The sequence below is a fragment of the Ursus maritimus genome, unplaced genomic scaffold (assembly GCF_017311325.1).
Source record: "Ursus maritimus isolate PB19 unplaced genomic scaffold, ASM1731132v1 scaffold_34, whole genome shotgun sequence".
NCBI classification, from domain to species: domain Eukaryota; kingdom Metazoa; phylum Chordata; class Mammalia; order Carnivora; family Ursidae; genus Ursus; species Ursus maritimus.
The window spans coordinates 18,930,925-18,944,607 of NW_024426008.1; the positions used below are offsets into that span (position 1 = coordinate 18,930,925).

The 13,683-nt window shown below is 38.1% G+C and overlaps 1 protein-coding gene and 1 non-coding gene across 2 annotated transcripts in view; both read right to left on the minus strand.

Annotated features, from left to right (window-relative positions):
* PGM5 (phosphoglucomutase 5) overlaps positions 1-13,683 on the minus strand; it is a 182,568-nt gene that overhangs the window by 93,408 nt on the left and 75,477 nt on the right. The window lies entirely within an intron of this gene.
* LOC121100151 lies at positions 6,022-6,169 on the minus strand. The gene has a single exon (XR_005831893.1). It is a non-coding gene; the product is annotated as a U4 spliceosomal RNA (small nuclear RNA).

Here is a 13,683-nt window from a genome sequence, read left to right on the forward strand (position 1 = left end):
CCTGAGCCGAAGGCAGGCGCTTAACCGCTGTGCCACCCAGGCGCCCCATAAATAAATAATCTTAAAAAAATATATAATCGGCTTTTGAGTGTACACTTTGTATCCTCTGATTTTCCTTTATTAGTTTTAGGATTTGGGGTGGGGGGGATTCCTCAGGATTTTCTATGTAGACAATCATATCATCTGTGAATAAAAACTGCCTTACTTCTTCCTTTCTACTCTATATGCCTTTTAATTCCTTTTCATGCCTTATCATATTGGCTGTTACTTCCAGTATAATGGTGAATAGTAGTGGTGAGAGTGGACAAACTTCTCTTGTTCCTGATCATAAGGGGAAAGCATTCAGTGTGTCACCACTAAAAATAATTTTAGCTGTATGGTTTTTTGGTAGATGCTCTTTATTAGATTGAAGAACTAGTTTAAATAGATGTTGACATTCTGTCAAATGATTTTCTGTCTCAATTGGTACGAGTGTGCGTTTTCTCTTCTTTAAACTGCTAATATAGTGGATTGCCTTGATTGATTTGTGAATATTAAACCATCCTTATATTCTCAGGATAAACCCAGATTTTTCTTTTTATATATTGCTGGATTTCTTATGTTAATGTTTTGTTAAGGATTTTTATATATGTTTGTGAAGGATATGTATCTATATTTTTCTCTTCTTATACCATATTTGTCTGGTTTTAGTGTCAGGATAATGCTGGCCTCCTAAAATAAGTTTGGAAGTATTTCACTCTTTCTATTTTCTGGAAGAGATTGTGAAGAATTTATTTTAATATTTGGAAAACTCACCAGTTTATCTATCTGCACTTAGAGGTTTATTTTGGGGGAGGTTTTAAACTATAGATTCAATTTCCTTAGTAGCCATAAAATGTTCAAATTATCTATTTAATTTTGGGGTGAGGTTTGGTAATTTGTGTTTTTTGAGGAATCACTCATTTCATCTAAGTTGTTGAATTTATTCAAGAAGAGTAGCTTGTAGTGCTCCCTTATCATCCCTTTAATGTCTAAAAGCTCTGTAATGATATTTTCTTTCCTGATATTCATAATTTGTGTATTCTCTTTTTCTCTTTGTCAGTCTTGCTGGATTATCAACTTTATTCATCTTTTCAAATAACTGGCTTTTGGTTTATTGATTTTTCTTATTGTTTTACTGTTTTCAATATCATTGATTTCTTCTGTGATCTTTATTTTTTCCTCCTTGCTTTGTATTTATTTTGCTGTCTTTTTTCTAGGTTCTTATGGTGGAAGCATAGATTATGACTTAAAAACTGTCTTCTTTTTTAATGTAAGCATTTGTTGCTATAATTTCCCCCCCCCAGTATTGCTTTATCTACATCCCACAAAGTTTTATGAGTTGTACATTCATTCTCATTTAACTCAAATATTTTTTAATTTTCCTTGGAAGTTTTTTTTTGATCCACAGATTACTTAGAAGCACGTTGTTTAATTTCCAAGTGTTTAGAGATTTTTCTGTAATCAATTTTTAGTCTAATTCCTTTATAGTCTGGGAACATACTTTGCATGGCTTCAACTCACATTTTGTTTTTTCTTTTTTTTTTTAAGATTTTATTTATTTATTTGACAGAGAGAGAGAGACAGCCAGCGAGAGAGGGAACACAAGCAGGGGAAGTGGGAGAGGAAGAAGCAGGCTCCCAGCAGAGGAGCCTGATGTGGGGCTCAATCCCAGAATGCCAGGATCACGCCCTGAGCCAAAGGCAGACGCTTAACAACTGAACCACCCAGGTGCCCCTCAAATAACATTTTGTTATTTTTGTTTGTTTTAATGACCCAGGATATGATTTACCTTGGTAAATGTTCCATGCACTTGAAAAGAATACATATTCTGCTAATGATTGGACTAGAGTTCTATAAATGTCAATTAGATCCAGTTGATAGATAATGTTGGTCAGTATTTTCATACCCTTGCTGATTTTCTGTCTAATCTATCTGTCTTTGTCTGTTCTATAAGCTTCTGAGAGATTATGGATGTCTCCAACTATAATTCTAGATTTCTCTATTTCTCCTTCCTGTTCTATCCATTGTTGCTTCATATACTTTGACGTTCTGTTATTAGGAGCACATATATTTAGGATTGTTATGTCTTTTTAGTAAATTAACCCAACATAATTTTGTTTTTCAAAGACTTTGCATAACAGTTGAGTTCTCAAAGTCTATGTATACAGTTAAGGGTCAGATGTGTGTATGCTCAGCTAAGGAATGAGCCCAGTAGTTCATAAATAACTTTAATAATTTCCCCTGAATCCACCGTCTCTTTTGATTCTTTCCAGCTGCCCTGGGGTTCTATCTGGTACTATGACAAGAAAGTTGGGGCTTTATTTATTACTCTATTCTGTCATACACTTCCATGCCTGTCCCTGTTTCTGTGAGGAGGGAGAGACAAGCAGTGGGAAGACGGTGGGGGTGGGGGAAAAGGGAAAGCAATGATGTTTTTCCCGACTCTGTCAGAACCACTTCAAGTTTGGGGTTCCTGCCAGCCGTCTTACTCCGACTGCCACTGCTACCCCAGGACTGCTTGCGAACTATGGCACAACAGATGGAGAAAAGAAAGGGGGAGGGAAAAAAAAGAAAGAAAGAAAGAAAGAAAAAGAAAAACGGGAAATTTCCTCATACTCTCTCTCTGAACTAAAGAAGTTCTATCCGTGCTGGTGTTGACTTCTAGGTTTCAGACTGCCCTGAGGTCAAGCGGGAGGATAGTAGACACACATAAAAGGTAAACTCACCACTACTTTGACGGTACTTTAAGTCCTGGTCTTCTTCCCCAGTCTGCTACTGTTTGCTTTTCAAAGTCCTCAAATAGCTGTTCTGTGTGTCCTGTCCAGGTCTTACAGCTACATTCAGCAGAAGGCAGGGTGGATGAGGTGAGCTAACTTCATCTTACTCAAAATTGGAAGCAAGGGGGTAGTTTTTTTAAACGTTCAGATTCCCTGGCTCCACACCAGACCTAGTGGATCTACCCCCAATTGGGGAGCTGGAAATAAGAGACAAAATGTAGATTTGGGGGAAGCACCACAAGAGATGTGAGATTCACATCTGCACTTAGAGGCATTTCTCAGAATAAAGTCAAGCAGCTGAAGATGACCTGCAGCTGCGCAGACCCTCCCCTAGATCACCCTGATAATGGCCAACGCGTAAGAACTCTGGATTCTTCATCAGAGACTGCAAACTCGAATGCCTCCACTGGCCACATACGTAACGGGTATGGTGAGCAGTCAGTTGGACCCATGACACCAGGGAATGATGGGGACAGGAGTGAGCTAGAGAGTCCGTGTTTGTTGGGAGCAGCCTCCACTATGCTCCCAACGACTATTCCTACAGACCAATATCCCCAATTAACACAGATACAAAAATCCTCGACAAAATGTTAGCAACCCAAATTCAACAGCATACTGAAAGGATCATACACCTCGATCAAGTGGGATTCATCTCTGGGATGCAAAGACAGTTCAATATATGCAAATCAATCGATATGATACATCACACTAATATAATGAAAGACAAAACAATAATATGACCATCTCAATAGATAAAGAAAAAGAATTTGGCAAAATCAACATTCTTTCATGATAAAAACTCTTAACAAATTGGGTATAGAAGAAATATAGCTCAACATAATAAAGGTTACATATGAAAAGTCCCCAGCTACCATCACACTCAAAAGTGAACAGTTGAAAGCTTGTGTTCTAAGATCAGAAACAAAACAAGGGTGCCTCACCACTCCTCTTCAACAGAATATTGGAAGTCCCAGCCAGAGCAATCAGGCAAGAAAAAGAAATAAAATGCATCCAAATAGAAGAGGAAGAAGTAAAATTATCTCTACAGATAACACGATTTTATATGTAGGAAATCCTGAAGACTCAAAAACAACTATTAATCCAAAAAACTATTAGAACTAATCAATGAATCTAGTAAAACTGCAGGATACAAGATTAACATACAAAAATCAGTCGTGTTTCTATACATTAAAAACAAACTACCTGAAAAATAAAGAAAACAATTCCATTTATAATAGCTTCAAAAAGAATAAAATTCTTAGAACCAAATTTAACCAAGCAAGTAAAAATTATAAGTACACTGAAAACTATTAAACACTGATGAAAAAAATTGGAGAAGACACAGATAAACAGAAAGATACTCCATGATCATAGATCTGAAGAATTAATATTGTTAAAATATCCATATAACCCAAGGCCATCTGTTGATTCAATGAAATCCCTGTCAAAATTCCAACAGAATTTTTCAAAGGAATAGAAAAAACAATCATAAAATTCTTATAGAACCAACCAAACACCCTAAAGAGCCAAATAATCTTCAGGGAAGAAAAAACACAAAGATGTACACATCATACTTCCTGATTTTAAACTATGTTACACAGCTATAGTAATGAAAATAATATGCAACTGGCATAAAAATAGACACATAGACCAAAGGAACAGAAGCAAGAGCCCAGAAATAAACCCATGCATATATGATCAACTAACATTTGACAAAGGAATCAGAAATACTCAATGGGAAAAAGACAACCCCTTCAATAAATGGTGCTGAGAAAACTAGATATTTATAAGCAAAAGAATGAAACTGGATGCCTATCTTAAAAAACTCACAAAAATTCATTTGAAGTGGAAGACTCAAAACCATAAAACTCCTAGAAGAAAACACAAGAAAAATGTTCCTTTATATTGGTCTTGACAGTGATTTTTTTTTGGCTATGACACCAAGGGCATAAGCAACACAAGCAAAAATAAACAAATGGAAATATAGCAAATTAAGCCACTTCTGCACAGCAAATAACAAACATAACAAAACAAAAACAAAAACAAAACAATTAAGATGGAAAGGGAACCTATGGGATAAAAGAAAATGCTTACAAACTATGTATTTGATAATGTGTTAATATCCAAAATATGTAAGGAACTCATAAAACCCAATAGCAAAAAAAAAAAAAAAAATAGCTCCATTAAAAAATGGGTAAAGCTCCTGAATAGACATTTTTTCAAAGAAGATACACAAATGGCAACAGGTACATGAAAAGCTGCTTGACAAACACCACTAATCATCAGGAAAATGCAAATCTAAACTACAATGAGATAGTCCCTCACATCTGGTAGAATCGCTGTTATGAAAAAGACAAGAGATAACAGGTGCTGGCGAGGATTCAGAGAAAAGGGAGCCTGTGTGCTCTGTTGGTGGGAATGCAAACTGGTGCGGCTACGATGGAAAACAGCATGGGGTTTCCTCAAAAAATTAAAAAGAGAAATAGCATGTGATCCAGCCATTCCATTTTTGGGTATTAATCGGAAGCAAATGAAATCACTATCTTGAAGAGGTATCTGCACTCCTGTGTTCACTGCAGCACCATCTACAGTCGCCAAGACATGGGAACAATCCAAGAGTCTAATGACAGACGAACGGATCAAGAAAACACACAGGTACGTGTGCGCGTACACACACACACACACACACACACACACACAATGGAATATTATCCAATCACAAAAAAGTAGGAAACTCTTGACAGTTGCAACAAGATGGATGAAACTTGAGGGTATTATCCTGAGGTAAGTCAGAGAAAGATAAATATTGTATGATCTCACTTATATGAATCTAAAAAAACTGAACTCATAAAAACGGAGATAGATCAGTGATTGCCAGGGGTGGGAGGGGTGAGAGGGAGGGAATGGGGGAAGGTGGTCAAAGGTACAAACATCCCAGTTATAAGGTAAGTAAGTTCTGAGGATGGAACGTGCAGCATGGTGACGATGGTTAATGATACTATATTGTATATTTGAAAGTTGCTAAGTGAACAGATCTTAAAAGTTCTCAGCACACATGGTAAAAGCGGTAAGTTTGTGAGGTGATAGACGCGTTAACCTTATTGTGGTCATCATTTCTCAATGGATATGGATATCAAATCATTACATTTGTACCTGAAGCTTACACAGTGTTACATGTCAATTACATCTCTATAAAACCGGAGGGGAAAAAAGAGCCACAGTGTAAAATTTATTGCTAAAAACAATATATTGAGAAAGTTTAAATTTTTGCTGCATACATGCAAATTATGGTTGACTACTCTAATTTCAATGAGCAATAATCATGCCTTGGATAAACCTCGTTGGCAATGATACTGCCTCTGTGCAAAGCTGATTACTCTAAGTTCAAAAGACAACTTAAATTCAAAGAAAAAATTAAGGGAGAAAATTATCTTCTGGTTAGAAAAAAACAATTGCCTAAAAGTTTTCAAACTTTCTGGCTCTCTTTATTTCTGATCATAAAAGTAACAAGATATGGAGAACCCAAGTACATACACTTCTAAGTATGGGAAAGGAAATCTGAGATTTCCCTTATAACGAGTAAGTTGGGGCACTTGGGTGGCTCAGTCGGCTAAGCATCTGACTCTTGACTTCGGCTCAGGTCATGATCTCAGGGTCATGAGACAGAGCCCCACATCAGGCTCTGCTCTGGGCGTGGAGCCTGCTTAAGATTCTCTCTTCCTGGGGCGCCTGGGTGGCACAGCGGTTAAGCGTCTGTCTTCGGCTCAGGGTGTGATCCCAGCATTATGGGATCGAGCCCCACATCAGGCTCCTCCGCTATGAGCGTGCTTCTTCCTCTCCCACTCCCCCTGCTTGTGTTCCCTCTCTCGCTGGCTGTCTCTATCTCTGTCAAATAAATAAAATCTTTAAAAAAAAAAAAAAGATTCTTTCTTCCTTCTCCTTCTGCCCTAACTCCCTCCCTCTCTCTCTCTCTCTCTAATTAAAAAAAGAAAAGATAACAGAAGTTTTTCAATTGGGTTTTGCCTTTCAAAGAAAGCCCAAAGGTGTTAAGAGAATAAAACAAACACTAACCAACCCAGATACTGCTCCTCCTCCCAGCAACAAAAACACTGCGTGGTAGTCTAGATCACTGGTATTCTTCTTTGTGTAACAGGACTGTGAGGTTCACGTCCATACCTGGCTCTTGTTCAAAGGATGGGTGTGGAAAACAGGATAAAAAGAAATTGTCTTAAATTGCAACAGTATAGATTATCTCTGAGAATGATTTTATTTTATTTTATTTTATTTTAAAGATTTTATTTATTTATTTGACAGAGAGAGACAGCCAGCGAGAGAGGGAACACAAGCAGGGGGAGTGAGAGAGGAAGAAGCAGGCTCCCAGCCGAGGAGCCTGATGTGGGGCTCGATCCCAGAACGCCAGGATCACGCCCTGAGCCAAAGGCAGACGCTTAACGACTGAGCCACCCAGGCGCCCCTCTGAGAATGATTTTAAATAGTGACAGCTATTAAACTCTGGGATAGAGGCCCGAGAAAAACTGTGTCCTGTTCTTCTCCAGATGTAGGGACAACCAGAATGAGTGCTCTTTAATCCAAGACACTGTAACGCATAGGAACCAATGAAAAATTGTACATGGAGGACATTTTTCATCACCTAGTATACTATTCATTCCAAATATCTTTGTTTCTCTTAACTTTTAAAAATCCTGACAAAGACCCAACTTTCAGTTAATACTCTCCCTTCAAGAAGTATCTGTTGCTCTCATATCCCACAAAAGACGAAACTCAGGCAGTGAGTCTTTGAAGGGAGAGTATTAACTGAAAGTTTGGATTAACTCTCTGGCAGAAGTTTGAGTTTTGCAAATTTTGTGTTAGTGGGAAGTACAGTTAAGTGTCACTCTACCGCTTTAGAATGTGAATGGATATTCTGCTTGGTTGATTGGCTAGATGGGTGGTTGGCTGTTTTTAACGTGTGATTGTATTTACTGCTCTAGAAGAAAAAACACAACTTCACACAATGGGCATGGATTTGGTTTAATTAGAGCTCTGTTTCTTATCAGAGGCAGAGAATTCATATTTTCTTCAGATCCTTGAGGTAATAATGGTAAATAATACTTATGGGAAGCTTACTATGTACAGGGAACTGTAGAGTATTAACTTCACACAAAACTTGTAACAAGGCTGGCATAATCCTTATAATAGTACAATTACTGGAACAGACACTGACATATTCCATCCATATACATTGGACCATTAGAAGAACTGAAACCAAGACAAATTTCCTCTTCATTTTGCAGAGGAGGAAAGCAAAGGACAGAAAGGTTAAATTTGCCCAAGATCACCCAACCAGTATGTAACAGAGCTGGTGTCCAAACCCAGCACTGCACCATGGACACCACCTCCCCAGTACATGGTCGTGATTTTATGTTTTACCCTCCAAAACACAAATACTCATAGAAATTCCATACGTTTCATTGGATGTCTGTGCCTATGTGATTGCAGGACATGAAAGATAGAGCTAGCAACTTCCAGAGGAAATGGGCTCTCCTGCAGTTGATTTGAATGCACATAAGGAGCCAACATTAAAAAATGAGAAGCATGATATTTGCAAATGACACTACAGATAATGGACTGGTATCCAAGATCTATAAAGAACTTCTCAAACTCAATACACGAGAAATAAATAAACAAATCAAAAAATGGGCAGAAGATATGAACAGACACTTTTCCAGTGAAGACATACAAATGGCTAACAGACACATGAAAAAATGTTCAAAATCATTAGCCATCAGGGAAATTCAAATCAAAACCACACTGAGATACCACCTTACGCCAGTTAGAATGGCAAAAATAGACAAGGCAAGAAATAACAATTGTTGGAGAGGATGTGGAGAAAGGGCATCCCTCCTACATTGTTGGTGGGAATGCAAGTTGGTACAGCCACTCTGGAAAACAGTGTGGAGGTCCCTTAAAAAGTTAAAAATTGAGCTACCCTATGATCCAGCCATTGCACTACTGGGTGTTTACCCCAAAGATACAGACGTAGTGAAGAGAAGGGCCATATGCACCCCAATGTTCATAGCAGCATTGTCCACAATAGCCAAATCGTGGAAGGAAACGAGATGCCCTTCAACAGATGACTGGATTAAGAAGTTGTGGTCCATATATACAATGGAATATTACTCAGCTATCAGAAAAAACGAATTCTCAACATTTGCTGCAACGTGGACGGCACTGGAGGAGATAATGCTAAGTGAAATAAGTCAAGCAGAGAAAGACAATTATCATATGATTTCTCTCATCTATGGAACATAAGAACTAGGAAGATCAGTAGGGGAAGAAAGGGATAAAGAAAGGGGGGTAATCAGAAGGGGGAATGAAACATGAGAGACTATGGACTATGAGAAACAAACTGAGGGCCTCAGAGGGGAGGGGGGTGGGGGAATGGGATAGACCGGTGATGGGTAGTAAGGAGGACATGTATTGCACGGTGCACTGGGTGTTATACGCAACTAATGAATCATCGAACTTTACATCGGAAACCGGGGATGTACTGTATGGTGACTAACATAATATAATAAGAAAATCATTTAAAAAATAAATAAATAAATAAAAAGGCTATTAATGATAATGTTTATAAAAGTGATACATTTTCCAGCTGAGATTTAGAGGAAATATGTTTCTTTTTCAATACTTGAATTTGAAAATATTTCTTGAACCTATTAATTCTGATAATAAAATTGTGATAAATGGAAGTAATAATGATTTTGTATTTGAGTATAAAATTAAACTGATTCTTTCTTTAATGATTTTAAATCTAACATAAATGAAAAAATAAAGAACTAAATTTGAAAAAATAAATAAAAAATAAAAAATGAGAAGCATGGAGCAGAGTTTCCTCTCACAGGCTGCTCTTGGAAATCCTGTTTCTGTGCAGAATCACAAACTCCAGATATATATTTCCATACTCCTGACAGGTTATTAGCTTGCAGCTGAAACAGAAGACATGATCTTGGCTCTGGGGAAATGGGAATTAGCATGCCTGCCTAAAAGCCAGTCAACAGAGGCAGAGTAAAAATCACACACAGCCACTTTCTAAATAGGAGCTGAAATGGAAAAGTTTGACAGAATTTGCTTTTCAATACAAATTTGGGATAATGAAACCAGCTATCGGTGGCCTAAAAAAAATCAAACACTTACCAAAATTCTAACTCTGTGTGCACGTGTGGAATTCTGACCAATAACCCATGCAGCACAAGTGAGCTAGATCTATCCCCTGGCTGACATTTAAAACTTGTGGATCATTGACACTCTGTCTGAAACACAGAAAAACTCCTTAGTCCTCGAGATGATCACTGGTTAAGTGGCCATCTTGGACAGATAATATTTTTATGATCAAATAAGAACAATAAATAAATATTAACAAGTTGGGTTTCATCTCTTGGTAGGTTCAAGTGCATTTATTTTTACTCAACTATACAATTAACTGCACCGCAATGCACACAAAAAAGTGTGCCTAATTTGGGGAGCTCTTTAACAAAGCACTATAAAAGGAAAGCCACAGCGTTCTAACTCATAGAGTGAACTCCAAGTCATTGCTCAATAGCGTCATGGCCCACATAAGGCAATCCGGGGTCTGAAAAACTTGTCAGGGTTCTCTGAGGGTTTCCACAGAAAACAACGATAATTAGAATTTTGGATCAGAGCTGCCCTTCTTGACAATCTCTGCCCTCAGACTTCAAGCTTAGCCAACACTACGGGAGGCTTCATAGTAGACCCAAGATTGGCTTTCCGTCAGCCTTCAATAAATTACATAGACTCCCAAGGAATTGGTTGCAAAACAGCCCAGAGTTTGAGGCCAAGGAAAACTTTTCAGAGCTATTTGCTCAGTTTCTGCTCCCCTTATCAGAGTTGTACAGCAAGAGGCAAGGAGGGTACATACAATGTTTAGACATGGATTCATTCATACACAAGTCAAAAGCTCAGAACTCAGATGTTCCCTGAATTGGCCCAAGGGCCCGGCATCCATGCCCACAGCAGGTGGCCTTATGATGCCCAGGAGATCAAACAGGGATTTTCTGCTCCAGAGGGTATGTGGAAGCCCTCCCTACCCCTGCTGTGTCAAGGAACTCTGTTTTCACATCCTGGCTCTTACAAAACAATCTGGAGTTCTTTGACACAGGATATGGTTATCCGACAACACAGCAGAGGCCCCTTCTGTTATCCCAGCCCCTGTTACATGATCTTGGTTACAGAATGACAGATATTATAGGGTAGATGATTAAAATATTTGACCAGAGCGAGGGCCCTCCCTGAAATCACATTACATGGGTCAAGCCAGCTTCACCCTTTAACTCTAGATTGAAGACCAGATTGAAGACCAAAGTCTTCCACTCCCACTGGGGACCTGGCTCTTAGGGCAATGAGACCACCTATGTTGAATCTGGCTCTTTGTCTCCAATTTCTAGGACCAGTGCCTGCCGTTTTTAATAACGCTTTGGTGGATGAAGGCTTTGGAGAGTTAGGTGATTGTAAGGAGCCTATCCTGTACTAGCCATTCGTTCAGTTTATTTGCACTGAACAACCACTCATTGAGATCGTATGATAGGCCAGGCCACACAAGGGTGCAAAGGTGATTGGGACAGTCCTGCCCCAGAGGACCCTGCAGTCTAGGGGGAAGCCTCACAGTCGAGTGGTTTTGATAGAGCATGAAGATGGAAATATGGCCACCAAATGCAGATTCTGAATCCTGCTGGATGCCTTTAAGAAGGCATTTAAGCATTCTGTGACATTCTAGGAAAGTTACCAAAGGGAGGGGTTTTTGGATGAGGGGCAAAGCTCAAACAACAGGATAGATAAAAAATGTTCATTCACTTTGACTGCATAATCTCTCCTCTGGAACTCATCCCGGAGAAATTTGTCCAAAAAAAAAAAGAGCCTAAATGCACAAAGATGTTTTTCAATGTATTATGATAATAGGGAACAACTGTAAGCCATTTAAATGTCCATCACTAGAGGGAAAGCTAGTAAATTACAGCACAACCATAATGTTAGATGGACAAAGTAGAACACAAATTTGAATGAGGTACTGTGATTGGAACCATATATACATGAACAAAGATCAGAAAGGAGCTAAAAATAATTGTATGTATATGTAAGGAATCTGAAGGTTACAAGTTTCTTTCACATATTTTTTTATTGGATACAACAACCCTAGGAAATAAGTATGATACTATGACAATGAAGGCACATTTTTTTTTTATGCATGAGGAATGGAGATTCAGGAGAATAAGTGGCTTGTCCAAGGTCAAAGTAGAAAATGTAAACCCAAGAAAGACATCTAATCTCAAATTCTTTCTTTTCATTGTACTACTCTGCTTCTGGAAAATGAAAATAGCTCTTGGCTAGTGCAGATGAAATTTCCCTAGTTTTTAATCCTCAATATGTTTCTTTAAATATTTTTAAATATTTAAACATTAAAGAATATTTCGCTGTAAATCTTAATTTTAAAAATATAGCTCGAGTAAGATAGAGAGGTTTTACAAAGCAAACAAAAATAACCTTTGCTGTGAACCAAGTGTTATTTTGTTTGTTTTGCTGGTGTGTGTTTATCTAAAGCAGAAAATCAAGAAAATGTGAATCCCAGTCTGTTTGCAATGCAAATTCATTTTGATCCCCGTTATAGAAAGCCATTTTGGACATCCCTTGTCACTTTTTGTGTCCTGGGTTTACTGACGGTGAAAGTTAAAACTTTGTTTTAATTTATTAATCAATAAAAATGGGTAAGGTATTGCCGTACCATTTGATCTTTGAAAGCAATTGCTTCAAGATGGTCTCTTTCCCACAAGCCAAGCAGATAAACATTTAATCTGAATGTCTAGCACTGAGCTATTCTGGATGAAAGGTATTGCTAAAATGTAGGTATCGTAACTCCAGAATAGGACCACACTCAGGATAGCATTTGACCCAACCCCAACATTCTCTGAGAGTTCTCTCCTGATTTCTTTTCTCTCCACTATACGTATTAAGAAATACAATAGCAATGTATGTTTGCAGAATGCCATGTCTACTTCCTCCAAGACAGATAAACAACTGAAAGCCCCCCACTGCTCCCCATTATCAGCAATAACACTTTGAAATCTCCATTACTCTAGACTTCACCTCTCTCTCCCCTTTCACGGTGGATTAGACTATGACAACCAGATGGGACACTTTGGCCATGAGCCTTGCTGGCCATTTTTAATAATTCTGCTACTTGCTACCATGTCATCAAGGAGGATGCCTCTTTTACCTTCCTCCTGTTCTTGTTTTCTCCCACTGCTATAGAAATTTTGATAATTCCTGCTTGTTACTAAACTTGCCCTTTTGCTTGCCAAAGGACGGAAAACAAGCCTGAGGTTACCTACACTAGAAAGAGCACACAGAAAAATCCTCAGGAAAGATCCATTATACTTCTTGAATTAATTATTTCTTTGGAATAAGAAACTTCACTTTTTTAATGAAACTTATATAACATTTGCCTTGCTAGAAATGTGTTTAATCACATGATTACATTAATTTCAGGGAAGAATGAAGAAAGTCAATTTCGAACATCAGAAGACAGGTCTGAGGCAGATACTTGAAATAGTATCAGATTTGGAAGGGGATCTTTAAAATCAAATGAGTTCAACCTCCCTTCTAATATAAAATCCCTTCTGTAAAATCTACGACAATGGAGCCGACTGGTTTCTCTGGGTTTCTGAGCTTCCTTTTCAAGGATGCCCATTTAATCCCTTTGCAGAGCAGCATTAATAGTTGAAGTTGCTCTTATATTATATTGCATCAAATTTTCTCTCTCTCAAACTTCTACCAGCAAGCGCCCTCTGATTAAATACAGAATGAACCCGTT